Source organism: Mastomys coucha, chromosome X (assembly GCF_008632895.1).
Source record: "Mastomys coucha isolate ucsf_1 chromosome X, UCSF_Mcou_1, whole genome shotgun sequence".
NCBI classification, from domain to species: domain Eukaryota; kingdom Metazoa; phylum Chordata; class Mammalia; order Rodentia; family Muridae; genus Mastomys; species Mastomys coucha.
Genome location: NC_045030.1, coordinates 81,047,938 through 81,055,494, shown reverse-complemented (window position 1 = coordinate 81,055,494; position 7,557 = coordinate 81,047,938).

Sequence of the window (7,557 nt, the reverse complement as noted above, 5' to 3'; positions counted from 1 at the left end):
AGATTCATGACCAACTAGGTCATCCTCTGCTACATATGCAGCTGGAGCCATGAGTCTTTGGTTGGTGGTTTAGTCCCTGGAGCTCTGAGGGTACTAGTTAGTTCCTATTGTTCATCCTAAGAATCTGCAAACCCATCAACACCATGGGTACTTTCTTATCTCCTTCACTGGGGATGCTGTGCTCAGTCCAATGGATGGCTGTGAGCTTCTACTTCTGTATTAGTCAGGTACTGTCAGAGCTTCTCACAAGACAACTATATCAGGCTCCTGTCACCCAGCACTTGCTGGCATCCACAATAGTGTCTGGGTATGGTGATTTTAAATATGGGAAGGATTCCCAAGTGGAGCAGTCTCTCGATTGTTCTTCCTTCAGTCTCTGCTCCATAGTATATCTCTGCAACTCCTTCCATGGGTATTTTGTTCCCTGTTCTAAGAAGGAACGAAATATGAACACGTTGGTCTTCCTTCTTCTGGAGTTTCTTGTCATTTATGGATTGTATTTTGGGAAATCCGAGCTTCTGGGCTAATATTCACTTATCAGAGAGTGCATACCCTGTGTGTTCTTTTGTGATTGGGTTAACTTCACTCAGGATGATATTCTCCAGATCCATGCATTTCCCTAGAAATGTCATAAATTCATTGTTTTTAATCACTGAGTAATACTCCATTGTGTAAATGTACCACATTTTCTGTATCGATTCCTCTGTTGAGGGACATCTGTGTGGTTTCCAGTTTCTGGCTATTATGACTAAGTCTGTTATGAACATAGTAGAGCATGTGTCCTTATTACTTGTTGGAGTATTTGCTGAGTATACACCAAGGAGAGGTATCCTTGAGTCCTCTGGTAGTACTATGTCCAAATTCCTGAGGAACCACAAAACTGATTTCCAGAGTGGTTGTACCAGGTTGCAATCCCACCAGCAATGAAAGAGTATTCCTCTTTCTCCACAACCTTGCCACTGTCTGTTTTCACCTGAGGTTTATCTTAGCCATTCTGACTGGTGTGAGTTGGAATCTCAGGGTTGTTTTGATTTGCATTTCCCTGAAGACTAAAGATGTTGAACATTTCTTTAAGTGCTTCTCAGCCATTCAGTATTCCTCAGATGAAAATTCTTTGTTTAGCTCTGTACCCCATTTTTAATAGGGTTATTTGGTTCTCTGGAATCTATCTTCTTGAGTTCTTTGTATATATTGGATATTAGCCCTCTATCAGATATAAGATTGGTAAAGATCTTTTCCTAATCTGTTGGTTGCCATTTTATCCTATTGACAGTATTGACAGTATCCTTTGCCTTACAGAAGCTATGTAATTTAATGAGGTCCCATTTGTCAATTCTTGATCTTAAAGCATAAGCTATTGCTGTTCTGTTCAGGAAAATTTCCTCTGTGTCCATGTGCTCAATGCTCTTCCCCATTTTCTTTTCTATTAGTTTCGGTGCATCTGGTTTATGTGGAGGTCCTTGATCCACTTGGACTTGAGCTTTGTACAAGGAGATAGGAAATGGATCAATTTACATTGTTCTACATGCTAGCCTCCAGTTCAGCCAGCACTATTTGTTGAAAATGCTGTCTTTTTTTCCACTGGATGGTTTTAGCTCCTTTGTCAAAAATCAAATGACCATAGGTGTGTGGGTTCATTTCTGGGTCTTCAATTCTATTCCATTGATCCACCTGCCTGTCACTGTACCAATACCATGCAGTTTTTATCACAATTCTCTGTAGTACAGCTTGACATCCGGTATGGTGATTCCACCAGAGGATCTTTTATTGTTGAGAATAGTTTTGGCTATCCTAGGTTTTTTGTTATTCCAGATGAATTTGCTAATTGCTCTTTCTAAGTCTGTGAAGAATTGAGTCAGAATTTTCATGGGGATTACATTAAACCTGTAGATTGCTTTTGACAAGATGGCCAATTTTACTATATTAATTCTGCCAATCCATGAGTATTGGAGATCTTTCCATCTTCTGAGAACTTCTTTGATTTTCTTCTTCAGAGACTTGAAGTTCTTGTCATACAGATCTTTTACTTGCTTAGTTGGAGCATTTTATATTATTTGTGACTACTGTAAAGGGTGTTGTTTCCATAATTTCTTTCTCTGCCTGTTTATCCTTTGTATAGAGGAAGGCCACTGGTTTGCTTGAGTTAATTTTATATCCAGCTACTTTGCTGAAGTTGTTTATCAGGTTTAGAAGTTCTCTGGTATAATTTTTGGGTTTACTTAAGTATACTATCATATCCTCAGCAAATAGTGATAATTTGACATCTTCCTTTCCAATTCATATCCCTTTAATCTCCTTTTGTTGTCTAATTCCTCTGACTAGGACTTCAATTACTATATTGAACAGGTAGGGAGAGAGTGGCAGCCTTGTCTAGTCCCTGATTTTAGTGGAATTACTTCAAGTTTCTCTCCCTTTAGTTTGATGTTTGCTGTATATTGCTTTTACTATGTTTAGGTATGCACCTAGAGTTCCTGATCTTTCCAAGACTTTTATCATAAAGGGATGTTGGATTTTGTCAAATGCTCTCTCAGCATCTAATGAGATGATCATGTTTTTCTTTCTTTGAGTTTGTTTATATAGTGAATTATGTTGATGGATTTCCATATATTGAACCATTCCTACATCCCTGGGATGAAGCCTACTTGATCATGATGGATGATCGTTTTGATGTGTTCTTGGATTTGGTTTGCAAGAATTTTATTGAGTATTTTTGCATCGATATTCATAAGGGAAATTGGTCTGAAGTTTTCTTTCTTTGTTAGGTCTTTGTGTGGTTTAGGTATAAGAGTAATTGTGGCTTCATAGAACGAATTGGGTAGAGTACCTTCTGTCTCTATTTTGTGGAATAGGTTGAGAAGTACTGGTATTAGGTCTTCTTTGAAGGTCTAATAAAACTCTGCACTATACCCATCTGGTACTCTGCTTTTTTTGGTTGGGAGAATATTAATGACTATTTCTATTTCCTTAGCAGATATGGGACTGTTTAGATCGTTTATCTGATCTTGATTTAACTTTGGTACCTGCCATCTGTCTAGAAAATTGTCCATTTCATTCAGTTTTCCAGTTTTGTTGAGTATATGCTTTTGTAGTAGGATCTGATAATTTTTGGATTTCCTCTGTTTCTGTTGTTATATCTTCCTTTTCATTTCTGATTTTGTTAATTAGGATACTGTCTCTATACCCTCTAGTTAGTCTGGTTAAGGGTTTATCTATTTTGTTGATTTTCTCAAAGAACAAGCTCTTGGTTTGATTGATTCTTTGTATAGTTCTTTTTGTTTCCATTCAGTTGATTTCGGCCCTGACTTTGATTATTCCCTGCCTTCGATTCCTCTTGGGTGTGTTTGCTTTTCCTTCTTCTAGAGCTTTCAGATGTGCTGTCAAATTGCTGGTGTATGCTTTCTCTAGTTTCTTTTGGAGACACTCAGAGCTATGTGTTTTCCTCTTAGGACTGCTTTTATTGTGTCTCATAAATTTGGGTATGTTGTGGCTTCATTTTCCCTAAACTCTAAAAAGTCTTTAATTTCTTTCTTTATTTCTTCCTTGACCAAGTTATCATTGAGTAGAGTGTTGTTAAGCTTCCATATGTATGTGGGTATTCTATTGTTTATGTTGTTATTGAGGTGTAGCCTTAGTCTGTGGTGATCTGATAGGATGCAAGGAATTATTTCAATCTTCCTTAATTTGTTGAGGCCTATTCTTTGACTAATTATATGGTCAATTTTGGAGATGGTACCATGAATTGCTGAGAAGTTTTATCCTTTGTTTTATCCTTTTGTTTTAGGATACAACATTCTGTAAATATCTGTTAAATCCATGTTTCATAACTTCTGTTGGTCTCACTGTATCGTTGTTTAATTTCAGTTTCCATGATCTTTTTCCATGATCTGAGAGTGGGGTGTTAAAGTCTCCTACTATTATTTTGTGTGGTGCAATATGTGCTCTGAGCTTTAGTAAAGTTTCTTTTATGAATGTAGATGCCCTTGCATTTGAAGCATAGAGATTTAGAATTGAGACTTTATCTTGGTAGATCTTACTTTTGTTGAGTAAGACGTGTTCCTCCTTACCATTTTTGATCACTATAGGTTGAAATTCGAATTTATTTGATATTAGAATGGTTACTATAGCTTTTTTCTTGGGACCATTTGCTTGGAAAATTGTTTTCCAGCCTTTTACTCTGAGGTAGTGCCTGTCTCTGTCACTGAGGTGTGTTTCCTGTATGCAACAAAATGTTGGGTCCTGTTTACGTGCCCAGTCTGATAGTCTATGTTTTTTCATTGCGGAATTGAGTCCATTGATAATAATACACATCAAGAAAAAGTAATTGTTGCTTCCTGTTGTTTTTGTTGTTAGATGTAATTATGTTCTTCTTTTAGTTTTGTTGGAAGATTACTTTCTTGTTTTTTATACGATGTAGTTTCCCTCCTTGTGTTGGAGTTTTCCATTTATTATACTTTGAAGGGTTAGATTTGTGGAAATATATTGTGTAAATTTGGTTTTGTCATGGAATACCTTGGTTTTTCCATCTATGGTAATTGAGAGTTTTGCGAGGTATAGTAGCCTGGGCTGGCATTTGTGTTCTCTCAGGTCCTACGTGACATTAGCCCAGGATCTTCTGGCTTTCATAGTCTCTGGCGAGAAGTCTGGTGTAATTCTGATAGGTCTGCTTTTATATGTTACTTGACCTTTTCCCCTTACTGCTTTTAATATTCTTTCTTTGTTTTGTGCATTTGGTGTTTGATTATTGTGTGGTGGGATGAATTTCTTTTCTGGGCTAAACTATTTGGAGTTCTGTAGGCTTCTTGTATGTCAATGAGCATCTCTTTTTTTAGATTTGGGAAGTTTTCTCCTATAATTTTGTTGAAGATATTTACTGGCCCTTTAAGTTGGAGGTCTTCACTCTCTTCTATACCTATTATCCTTAGGTTTGATCTTCTCATTGTGTCCTGGATTTCCTGGATGTTTTGAGTTAGGAATTTTTTGCATTTTTTGTTTTCTTTGCCTGTTGTGTCAATGTTTTCTATGGTGTCTTCTGTACCTGAGATTCTCTCTTCTATCTCTTGTTTTCTGTTGTTGTTGTTTGCATCTATGGCTCCTGACTTTTTTCCTAGTTTTTCTATCTCTAGAGTTTTCTCTCTTTGTGTTTTCTTAATTGTTTCTACTTCCATTTTTAGATCCTGGATGGTTTTATTCAATTCCTTCACCTGTTTGGTTTTGCTTTCCTGTACTTCTTTAAGGGATTTTTGTGTTTCCTCTTTAAGGGCTTCTACCTGTTTACCTGTGTTCTCCTGTATTTCTTTAAAGGAGCTATTTATGTCCTTCTTAATATCCTCTATCACCATCATGAGATATGATTGTAGATCCAAATCTTGCTTTTCTGGTGTGTTGGGGTATGCAGGACTTGCTGTGGTAGGAGTACTGGATTCTGATGATGCCAAGTAGTCTTGGTTTCTGTTCGTCAGATTCCTGTGTTTGCCTTTCCCCATCTGTTAATCTCTGGTGTTAAATGTTTTTGCTGTCTCTGGGTGGAGCTTATTCCTTTTGTGGGTCTTTAAGCCTGTGTCAGCACTCCTGAGAGATCAGCTCTCCCCTGGAAAGACCTGTATGCAGAGTGCTGTGGATAGTCCCTCCTGAGTCCTATGGTCAGAGCACTCCCTGAAGACAAGCTCTCTGCTTAAGGGAAAGGTACACAGAGGGCTATGGATCAGCCATCCCTCCTGGGTGTAGATGGAAGTAGAGAGGACCCTGTCCCAGGTGCTCTGCCACTTCTGGGTCCTCCTGGCTTGTCCTGCCTTAGAAAGTCACTGGAGAGAAAATGATGATCTCACCTGAGTCTCACAGTCAGAGCACTCTCTGGAGACCTACTCTCCCCTGGCAGGAAAGGTGCACAGAGTGCTGTGGATCAGCTGTCCCTCCTAGTTGTAGATGGAGATAGAAAGGTCCCTGTCCAATCTGCTCTGCTGCTTCTGTGTCCTGTGCCTCCTGGCTGGTCCAGCCTTCCTGAGACTAGTTTTAACCCTTTACTTACCTTTCTAAAACTTAAATTGCTGTTTAAAACCAACAATTTCAGCAGATCAATTGATACATTACAATAATATTAACAACAAAAGAAAGAAAAGTGTTGGTAAGTTTCAAAGCAGACAACATCCTTGTCAAGAAATAGACCCTAACTTTAGCTCGGTAAGAGAGCTACTGAACAATGTAAGTGCTTGTCAGATGGAACCTGCAGCATATTTCTAGTCCAGCTTCTTCTCTTTTTCTGTAGAAAATTATTTTAATATCTTCAACTATTAATATTCAACAAATAGCATAATTATTTTAAGATATATTTCATTGTTATGTCTCCATTTTTATTTCTGATTTTATTAATTTGGATACTGTCTTCGTGCCCTCTGGTTAGTCTAGCTAAGAGTTTATCTACCTTCTGATTTTCTCAAAGAAACAGCTCTTGGTTTGGTTGATTCTCTGTATAGTTCTTTTTGTTTCTACTTGGTTGATTTTAGACTTGAGTTTGATTATTTCCTGCTGTCTACTTCTCTTGGGTGAATTTGCTTTGTTTTCTTCCAGAGCTTTCAGGTGTGCTGTCAAGCTGCTAGTGTATGCTCTCTTAAGTTTCTTTTTGGAGGTACTTAGAGCTATGAGTTTTCCTCTTACTACTGCTTTCATTATGTCCTATAAGTTTTGGTATGATGTGTCTTCATTTTGATTAAATTCTAAAAAGTCTTTAATTTCTTTATTTCTTCTTTAATCAAGTTATCATTGTGTAAGACATTGTTCAGCTTTCACATACACGTGAATTTTCTGTTGTTTGTGTTGGTATTGAAGACCAGCCTTAGTCTGTGGTGATCTGATATGACACATGGGTTTATTTCAATCTGCTTGTATCTCTTGAGGCCTGTTTTGTGACCGATTATATGGTCAGTTATGGAGAAGGCACCCTGATGTATATCCTTTTGTTTTAGAATAAAATTTTCTACAGATATCTGCTAAATCCATTTAGTCCATAACTTCCCTTAGTTTCAATGTGTCTCTGTTTAGCTTGTGTTTCCATGGTCTGTCCATTGCTGAGAGTGGGGTGTTGAAGGCTCCTACTATTATTGTGTGTGGTGCAATGTGTGCTTTGAGCTTCAGTAAAGTTTATGAATGTAGATGCCCTTGCATTTGAAGCATAGAGGTTCAGAATTGAAAGTTCCTCTTGGTAGATCATACCTTTGATGAATATGAAGTGTCTCTCCTTATCTTTTTTTGATCACTTTAGGTTGAAGTCAATTTTATTTGATATTTAGAATGGCTACTCTAGCTTGTTTCTTGGGACCATTTGCTTGGAAAATTGGTTTCCAGCCTATTATTCTGAGGTAGTGTCTGTCCTTGTCACTGAGGTGGTTTTCCTGTATCCTGCAAATGTTTGGTCCTGTTTACATATCCAGTGTGATAGCCTATATCTTTTTATTTGGAAATTGATATTAACAGATTAAGGAAAAGTGATTATTACTTCCTGTTAATTTTGTTGTTAGAGGTAGAATTATGTTTGTATGGCTATCTTCTTTTGGGGTTGTTGAA